We start from the raw sequence: 10,540 nt of genomic DNA, 5'->3' as shown, positions 1-10,540 counted from the left end.
ATCATTGATGTCATTGAACCTCAGTTCATGAAATAACAAAAAATCTTTAATACGCGTAATTCACATTTTCCAGTGTTAGATTCACCCGTAATGAATTCTTTCTAAGCGACGAGAAGAGTAAAGGGCTGTGTGTTCAGGATTATAGAACACATTTTTTACGGGTGAGAGGTTGATGAAGTCCAGCGCAAAATCCAAGTTTTTAGCCCCAATACGAGGGTTCTAGGAATGATTTGAAGACAAAAACCGCAACTATATTTAGCCTGGCGGTAAATCAGAAGCACCTGATGTATATTTTAAGCCGATCGATCCAGGTAACTACGCTTCTCTATGACTGAAAAGCAGCGAAATGGCAATATATTTCAGTAGTAAAATATTTCAATAATTTTGCACTTACCAAGTAAATTTCTCTTATCATTGGGGGTATAGCTCAGTGGTAGAGCATTCGACTGCAGATCGAGAGGTCCCCGGTTCAAACCCGGGTGCCCCCTGATCTTATTTTTGCATGTATGGAATATGATGAGGTACATTGCTTGTTAATTCAAAGATCACAGGTACACATCCCTCAAATGCTACCCTTCCAATCACTCAAACTGTGAAGAATACATTACAGTAAATTTCCAGAAATATTTCCCTAGTCTTCTGTGTATACGAAGTAGACGATCTTTTGATAAATTTTATGTAGATATAAATAGGGTATTAAGAAACTGCTTCTAAGCACAGGAGTAAAAAAAATCTAGAATCAAAGAAGATTAAATTTACACTCATTAACAATAATTTAGAAAGACAAAAACGGAATCCATAAATCTATAGTGGTATTTAATCAATATTCAAATAACTTAAACAGAAACTTGCTGGTAATGTGGATGATGATTAGGGTCGCAACCTCACAAAGACATCAAAGCCTTATTTTTATGATACATATACGAGCGTGATGTTAACTCATCGTAAAAATGTACACCTTGCTAGTTATACCCAACTTCTCCTTATCTCTCGCCAGAGAGAAATATCATAAAACAAGAATTCTTAAAGAATCTCTATAGATACAGAATCGTAAAAAAAGAGATAACGGACAAAGGAAGAATGCACGCAGCTTCTTGTACTTGAAAAAAGAATATAAATAAATTTAAAAAAGTATTTTTAAAAAATCACGCTTTTTCCGAATACAGTGTAAAACTAAAAGTAAAAAATAAGCTTGTAATCAGTCGGAGAACAAAGCGTGGGTGCTGAGTAGATTTAAATATAAATATTGCGTTCCAATCCTTACCTAAAAATCAAAACCCTTCTTCAAACTCAAAGTTGTGGAGTCCATGGGTATAGCTGGCAAGGTGAACATTTTTACGGGAAACCAACATCACAAATGTATACACATCGTGTAAATACGGCTTCGAAGTTTTTGTGAGGTGATGACACTAAATAGCAGCTAAATTTCCCTCAAATTTTTAAGTTTTTTAAATATTGGTTATACACCTCTGTGGATTTTTGAATTTCATTTTCGTCCTTTTCACTTGTTGTTCATGAGTGTAGAAATTCGTTTATTTCCTCTTTTTTTTTGGTCCTATATTTAGTTTTACTCTTGTGCTTGGACTCAGCTTCTTAATACCCTAATTAATCTGCACAAAATTAATTTTTTATTGCATAGAGAGTTTTCATTGTATTCACAGAAGACGAAGGAAATGATGCTTGACATTTGGTAAATCTATTTTTTCCGTGTGAATGATGAGGACGGCCAGCTGTGGCGGGATGCGAACCCTTGATATTCCGTTCGACAGGCAATGTTTCTGAATGCCTTCCTTGTATTCAACAAAGAAGACAGTGGGCAACTAAGTTTGAACCGAGGATCTCTCGACCTGAAGTCGAATGGTCTACCAAAGAGCTGTACCACCATTGATCGTTGAGATGTAACGGGTAGCATATTTCTATAGTTTCAAGTGCAATTGAAATATTTACCTACTGAAGTTTTTTGCATACTCACTTACCAAGATCTCCAACATTCTTTCCCAATAAACCTGGAGCTAATTAGATTTAATCGGAAAGCTGGTTTATTAAAAATGAGTGTTGAAGAGTAGAGATGAGGAAGGTTTGGCAATATAAATATCTAAACCGAATCAGCACCCACACTTAGTTCTATGAAAGATGAAACTCTTTTGCTTTGATTTTTAAAGGATTTACACTGTTTTTTTGAAAAAAGCGTGTTATTTTATTATTGCTATATTATATTTATATACTCGCGTTTGCTCGCTAGGGGGCTCCGCCCCCTTAGAACCCCCGGATCCGGCTTCGCCGTCTATTTTTGTTGGTGTCCGAAGAGTTTTATTTACGAATAATCTGACCGCAAATGGTGAACGAAAACGAACCTATGGCTACGCCACGGTTGGCTTTTGCGTCGCAATCTTCGTAACGGCCTCGTAATGTGTAGAAGCTCTGTCCACTAACTCCAAAACACCCGTTTTCCGTCCAGGAAGAATGTTGGCACCCGCCGCGGCCGCCTTCGTAAGGACTCGGTCGGTCGAAAGTACTAGATATGCTTTGTACATCTTTTATAAATAGAAATTTATGTGATTTTTGGCAGTTTTACTTTTACCTCTATAACATAGGGAGATGGAAACAATCTGTTGCCAACATCCGGTTGAAGATATTGACAGTATATATGGTAATCATTTTCATTTTTCAACCCACGAAACTACGCCAAGGGCAATGGAACGTATTATATTTTTCCATAAAATGTATTGACAGACGAATTGTCCGCCGGCTTCGCAGAAAAACCCCTTGGATGCTCCGTTCCCAAAATTACAGGGGTCGGGAAGGGGGGTAGGGGAGGAAAACGAACCCTCTGTTACACTACGGTCTGCTTCGCCGGCATATTCTTCGGAACGGCTTCGTCGTTCCTCGAAGCTCTGTGCAAAAAGTCCTCGGGGCCGTATTTGCCGTCCAGTGAGGAAGGATAGCGCACACCGCACCAACCTTCTCCAGCACACTCCTCGGAACGGTTTGCCGTTCCTCGTAGCTCAGTCCATATAGTTCTAGGCGTGGGCTTCGACGGCCATTGGGTAAGGGTAGCACCCGCCACGTACGTTGTCGCCAGCGAACCCCTCGTGACGGCTTCGCCGTTCCTAGAAGCTCCGCTCCCAAGTTACCATTGACCAGAGGGGAAGGGAGCCCCCCGCGGCTAAGTTTACTTTTTCCTAACTGTAATGCATAATTTCTTGTAAGTGCAAGCTTCGTAAGAAATCGGTCGTACGATCTGCGTCCATTTATAACTTAGAATCCTCTGGTTCGGCTTCGCCATCTTGGTGTTTGTCCGAAGAATGTCTATTCGAAAATTCTGACCCAAAAGTGATAGGGGCCGGCTTTGCCGGCCAGTGAGTAGAGAAGAGGACCCTTGGCTGCTCCACCTCCGGCATCATCGGCAAAGTCTTCGGAACGTCATCGCCCATCCTCCTATCGCTGGCCACAAGGTCCTTCGGGGCAGTAGGGCTCGAACCCCTGGAAGCCCTTTTGCGGCCAGCTTGATCGGCTGCCTCCCTGGACCTCTTCGCCATTCCCTGCCGCGGACGGTCGGAGGGAAGAGTCACTAACCGCGACCACACCGATATTCGTTTCAGGGATGGCATCGCCGCCCAGAGGCAAGGGAATCCACCGAAGCTGCGATGCTCAGATCTCTGGACGGCTTCGCTATTCCTCGTACGGGGCACCACGCCGCCCGGATATAAAGGAGTCTAACCGCGGCCGCTACGCTCATTCCTCGTGACGGCTTCGCAGTTATTCGTTTACTGGGAACTTCGCCACCCAGGGGTTAAGTGCGCCCCCCCGGGGGTACCCCGATTAGTCCTCGTAACTGTTTTGCCGTTATTCGTTAAGAAGCGGCTCCGCCGCCCAGGGAGGGTAAAAGCCCGAAGCGGCTGTGCCGCTAGTTCTTCGGTACTCCTTCGCTGTTTCTAGTAAAGGGTGGCTTCGCCACCCGGGGGTTACTGACGCCCCCAGCTCCTACGTCAGTAAGTCCTCGTAATGGCCGTCGCCGTCTAATTTCGTGGGAGTTTGAAGAGTTTTCATACAAGTAATCTGACCGAAAAGTGCTAGTACAGAGGGGAGGGAAGCGGACCGTTGGATGTGCCACGACCGACATCGCCGGTAAACTCCTCGGAACGCCGTTCCTCGTACGTCTGTCCGCTAATTCCCAGGGGCCGATTTTTCCGGCCAGGGGGAAAGTGTAGCGCCCGCCGCAGCCAGCTTCGCCAGCACACTCCGAAATGACGTATAGAAGTACGCGGTACAAAATGCGTGAAATAAAATATTTTGTTAATTACAATAATGTCTTGATAGTATTATACTGCGATACGTTACATTGTAAGTTATCCAAACCATAATCTTAGTGTATATACAGGCAATGAACTTTCTAGGAGCGTTAAGTATGGCTAAAGTGCTGGTATTTACATTGCGGGTTCTATCCACGATTCCAAATATAAATATACGTAAATGGAATGTGATAAGAGTTATTCATTTAATAAAACCTGTAGAGTGATGTGGAAATTGTTGGCGTTCTTTTTTCTCAAAAATACGTCTAAACATGACAATATGGAGAAATACTGCAATTTCTCTCGTTATGCTTACGATTCAAAAGCTTTTCGAAATGACTTACATGAAAAACGAGTAAAATAAATTGCAGAGAGCCTGAAAACATTCATTAGCTTTCCTAGTAAACTGTAACCACCCGTTTAGCATCCCAAGGTCGGGATTATGAAATTAATAGCATGCGTCCCTTCGGAAAATGGTAAAATTCAGAGATGGTTTAATTATTTTCACTGCAACAAAGTTTGACGGAAAGAAATTGTTAGGAATGCATAATGTATTATTTTACTTCGTCTTATTGTCACAAGTACGGGGAGGGGAGCACAAAGTATTGTAAAAAGTACAAATTCTGCGTTTGAATGATGCTATGTAAATTTATCTTATGCAGATATAATACTAACGCTGCTGCGTGCATCTGTATAAGGCATTATTTTATAGGTCGTAATAAGTTCAATTCCATTCCCAAGACTGATTAACTTCAGCAGATGTATTTGATTATGTAGCCTACTATTTGGCTACACGAACGCGGAATAAAGTTAACCAGAGATATCACCAGACCTGTATGTTTTATTCTTATGTATGGTTCTTCTACGTTAGGCGAGAGATGGCAATAGGAAGGCGAAAAATCGAGACAGAAAACTATCACTAGACATGTAAATTATTTTCATTAATATTATACATAAGAATAGCTATTCTGAAATATGTTTTAACTGTTACGGGATGCATGGCTTCACGAACGCAAATCAGCGTTTAACGGTTGTCACAAGGTATTTTCACCATCGTTATCCACTAAAATTTAAATCCCAAAACATGTTGAATACTGTTACGCGAGAGAGGGCATCATTAAGGAAAAACAACGTTAGACGGAACCCGCAACCACTCACTAAAGATTTGTTCACAAAATTTTTCCACTGAAATTTTCTTTCAACAAAACATTCAACACTGCTACGCGGGAGATTGTACTAGGAAGGCAAAGGAAAGTACATGCGTGCGACAACAAGGAGGGTTATTTTTCTACAACATTAACAATAAAAATTATAGTTCAAACCATTTTCATCACCGCAGCGCGAAATATTGTGGTCTAAATTGGTCGTTTGGGGTTTCTGTTATATAGTAATGCGTGGAATAAAATGCTGTTATTCTGGTCGGAACAACAAAAGAGTGTATATTGCATTGAAATCAGTGTGTAATTTACCTACTTAAGTTTAATTAAGTTATTAAAACTCACCACGAAAAGTTACATCGCTACTTCAAAGTCGCTTTCACTTCCACTCCATGGTAAAAATCGAGCGCTAGCCTGAGCGTATAGGTGGCGTCAACGGAGAACTCCATACGTTTCGTGTGGCTTAATTGATAATCTGTTCACTCTCCGAAATTCCTGTACCCCAAACACTCTTCCCTAACTCCTACGCGTCAGTGCACGGGGAGTACCTTTCAGCACCGCTTACGCTTTCCAGACTGGCCCTTTTGCATTGTTGCTATGAAGTAAGGCGTGGTATAAATAAATAAACAGTTATTCCAGACGGAACAACAATAGAGTGCAAATTGCATTAAATTCAGTGTGTTATAGAACTCTTTTATTTTAATTGAGTGGTTAAAACTCCCCTGAGTAAAAATTAGGAGATTGTATCGAAAACAATAGATAGTTGCATTCATATCTTTCCTTGTACAGTACAGCTTTCGATCTAATCTTTCATTTGCCGAGATTAGCCATATTCATTAATTGCATGATTGGTGGTAGGGGCGCAGCTAGAAATTAAGGCAAAGGGGGGGGGGGTTACAGGATCAACTAATACTGGGGGATTTGGAGGTATTGCATGCCCGCCAGGGTAAGCGGGAGGTGCAGAGGCCTTCCGGCTGCCTTTGCCGAAAAAAATTAAGGTAAATGGTTGGAAATGGTGATTTTTACGGCCTTCTGAGGGATATTTTCTTATTTATCACACTATTCTATAAGCAATATTAATCCAATTAAGTAAAATAGATAAAACTTAAACATTTCTGTGAGCTCCTGGGTGGGGGATGTTATCCCCCAAAACCACCTTGCTGCGCCACTGATCGGTGGCACTCCTTGGCAGTGGTATACTGCACTTAATATGCATAAAATAGTATTAGGTACAGTAGTCCAAATTGATTCTATAGTGATTATTGGAAAGGGTAGGGCAATGCAGCGTAATGGCGTCGACAAGTACCGTTAAAAGAAGACCTAATGGCAAATTTTATATTTATGGGGGGTTTCAACGGAATACCGGGGGTTTTATATTCGTGATCAACCAGTGGTCACCAATCGTTCTCTAATATTCCGTGCCGATAAGTCGTAGGGGTCTGGAACAGTGGGGGAATTCTGACGATAAATACCGAAATAGGCGAGCTTTCAGAAAATAATCTTTTTGGGAAATTTCACGGGGTTATCGGGGGTTTTAATAACTCGAAGGTTTGAGAAATATGGGCTGAATGGTGACGAAAACTACCCGGAAAGGCGGCCTTAAAAGTTGTATTTTTCTGGGAGGTTCCGGAAGGTGATCGAGGGTTTTCAGGTTTTTTTCCCCCGCATGGTTAACGGTGGCCCGGAATTAGCAAATATTCCATATCTAGAGCTGTGAGGGGACGGGCAATGCGGCGTAATGTCGGCCAGAATGTCCCAAAAAATAAATGAAATATTTGTTATCCTAAACCTGATATTACGTCGCGGGGTTAGGGAGTTATGAAATTGTTCCAGTAAAGAAGAGTTGATTGGTTTCTTATTGACCTTCTTGGGCTCATGAGTCCCTGGAATGTGCCATGAGTCATTTCCATAAGAAATACATGTAAATTTAGATTTTAATGCCTGCGGACGTTTTTGCTTTTGCATATTTAAATTAGTGATAATGGTCACATTAAGTTAAGACACATATCATTCGAAAGAAAAAGAATTGCAATTTCTTATTCCTGCAGTTCCATTTCGTTTTATACCTGATTTACACTGAATTTAGAAATAAACATCCAAAAAATGTTCAATTTTAGCGTGTTTCGCTTACTGTCCCCTTGGCGACCGTCAATATTGTTTATGCCGTTTGAAATATCTTTCTATCACACTAAATTATAAATGGCATGTTCCAAGGAGATATATTACTACCACGAATCCCTATTATTCCGACAGATGTGCCAATTGAATACATACGGGTTCAATTTCTAATTAGATTGGCAATCGCAATGACAATAAATAAGACTAAAGTATGTCCTTTTTTGGCTTAGATATTGGAAAACTTAGTTTTTCACACAGACACAATTTTGCGTGACAGGTTTTATCGCATGGTAAACCATTCAGTTTGTTTGTGTTGGCTGAGGATGGATTTACTATAAATATCGTACATTTCATCGCAGTAATAGACAAAAAATTGGGGCAGGTACGGTTTATATGGTAGGAGAAAATGACACCTACTGATATAACTTCATATCGATATATCTTGATAAGAGGATGTAGTTCTGCATTGAATTTAGTGTGTTATTTAACTCTTGTATTTTAATTGAGTGATTAAAATTCCCCTAACAACCCTTAAGCATATGTAAGGAGAATGTATTCAAAACAGTAAATAGTTGCATTCACAGGGGCGGATGCAGGATTTCTTCCTGGGGGGAGGCACAAGCAAGGTCGTATCCAGGATTTTGTTCCGGGGGTCATGAGGATACCTCGTAATACAAAATGAACGCAATGATATTGGGACCGTATAAAAAATCTTGCATATTTTTAAGAGTCTGAGGGGGGGGCACGTGCCCTCATGGCCCCTAGATCCGCCTATGTGCATTCATATCTTTCCTTGTACAGTATAGCTTTCGATCCTATCTTTCCTTTGCCGAGATTCGCCATATTCATTAACCGCATAATTGGTGGTACTCCTTGGCAGTGGTATAATACACCAAATCTGCGTACATCAGTATGGACACTGCAGAGGACAGGGCTATTTCCCTCTCAGTAGGTGTCTTTGGGGAGGAAGACGCAAAAAAGTTGAGGGTGTACCCCAGGAAAGAAAGGAAAGATGGTTGATTCATGTTACATTGACCTTCCTCACAGTTGCCAAAGGTATTGATCCGTGAAATTAACCTCAACTTCAACACGTGATAATGAATTTACTTAGATCTCAATATTGGCATATCATATTCAACAGTCAATGGAATGCATATTATAAAAATTAATAAGAAGCCGAATGGAAGAGTGAAGTCGGCTAACGGTTGGAGGTAAGGAATCCATATTATTCCGACAGATATGTCAGTTGAATACTATCGGGTTCAATTTTCAATTAGATAGGCATTCGCAATGACAATGAATAAGACCAAAGTATGTCTGATCGTGGCTTAGATATTGGAAAACCATGTTTTTTTTACAACGAAAGAATTTTACGTGACATCTTTTACCGCGTGGGTAAACCATCCAGTTTGTGTGTGTTGCCTGAAGATGGACTTACTATAAATATCATACACTTCATCAAACTAAAAGACAAAAATTTCGGGCAGGTACGGATAACATGATAGGAGAAAATGACACTTATCGATATAATTTCATATCGACATATCCTGATAAGGGGATGTAGTTCTGCAAAATATTTTATTCGTATGAATAGTAAGTAACCTTCTGGCATACCTTTTTAAGTCTTATCCCAGCAGCTATAGTAAAAGGTCTGCGAAAGGGATATATAAAATGTTCAACTTTATCGATCACAACTTCAACTGTAGCAACTGCATTAGTTGTATTTACCTTTTATCTTGTTTTTTTTTACCTTATTTTTATCTACCGGTAAAAGTTGCAGTCCTTTATCTAATTAAATATAAAAGATATAAGGGAAATATAGAATTCCAGGATTTTCTAATCGATTTTTCTTGCAGGGAAATGGATCAAGTGGAATGTCCATCATTGCTAAATGTGACCTCTATGGTAAGGATCATGTCCTTATATTTTTATTAATCTCGCGAAAGAGGAAACTTGTATGAAACGATTTTGATATATCCCCATTTACTTTACATTGAAAATATATTTCGCCATTAACATAAACCAAGGTTGCCATGGAGACCAAAATATAACAAAAATCTTATATCACCATTCACGTTCAACCCTAAAAATTTCAAACTGGTACTCTCAATAACAATGGAGAAAATTAGACCTATCGATATTATTTCATTTCGATATATCTTCATTAGGAATCATTACTCATCAAAATAATTTACATGTACGTATAAAACGTTGCTGTCTTAGCAAATAATTAAAAATTGCATCCCCGTAACTATGTAAATAAGTCTGAAAAAGACATATATCGAATGCACCCTTGGATCGATTATATCTTCGCTTCTAATTATTCGATCCGCTTGATTTAACTTTTGCCAGATTGAGCACGTCAACTTTAGTATTAAATTTGAATTTCGTAATCATACCTTGACTAACGAAAAAGTTATTAGCGAATAAAGCGTATCCAAGGAGATTGGTATCGATATAACTCTCACATGAATCGATCGAGTGGAATGGTTATCATTGAAAAAGTTGTACTTTTTGATAATAGTATTACCCTGAAAATTTCATTCATCTTACTTAAACGGTTGCCAAGTTATTCAAGATCGTTTGCTTGTGAGGAAACTTGTATAAAACGATTTTGATATATCCCCATTTACTTTACATTGAAAATATATTTCGCCATAAAGTTAAAACTATGGTTGCCACGGAGACCAAAAGATAACAGAAATCTTATATCACCAATCACGTACTATCCTAAAATTTTCGGACAGCTACGGTCAATAAGAAAGGAGAAAATTAGACCTATCGATATTATTTCATTTCGATATATCTTCATGAGGAATCATTACTCATCAAAATAATTTACATGTACGTATAGTACGTTGCTGTCCAAGCAAATAATAAAAAAAATTATCCCCGTAACTATGTAAACAAGTCTGAAAAAGACATATCGAATGCACCCTTGGATCGATTATAACTTCGCCTCTAATTAATCGA

At 39.6% G+C, this 10,540-nt stretch overlaps 1 non-coding gene across 1 annotated transcript; it reads left to right on the top strand.

The window, feature by feature from the left end:
* The first annotated feature begins 416 nt into the window (after positions 1–416).
* On the top strand, positions 417–488 carry Trnac-gca. The gene has a single exon. It is a non-coding gene; the product is annotated as a tRNA-Cys (tRNA).
* The last annotated feature ends 10,052 nt before the right edge of the window (positions 489–10,540 follow it).

The sequence above is a fragment of the Ischnura elegans genome, chromosome 11 (assembly GCF_921293095.1).
Source record: "Ischnura elegans chromosome 11, ioIscEleg1.1, whole genome shotgun sequence".
Lineage (NCBI taxonomy): Eukaryota > Metazoa > Arthropoda > Insecta > Odonata > Coenagrionidae > Ischnura > Ischnura elegans.
This window is presented reverse-complemented; position numbering and strand designations above follow the sequence as displayed.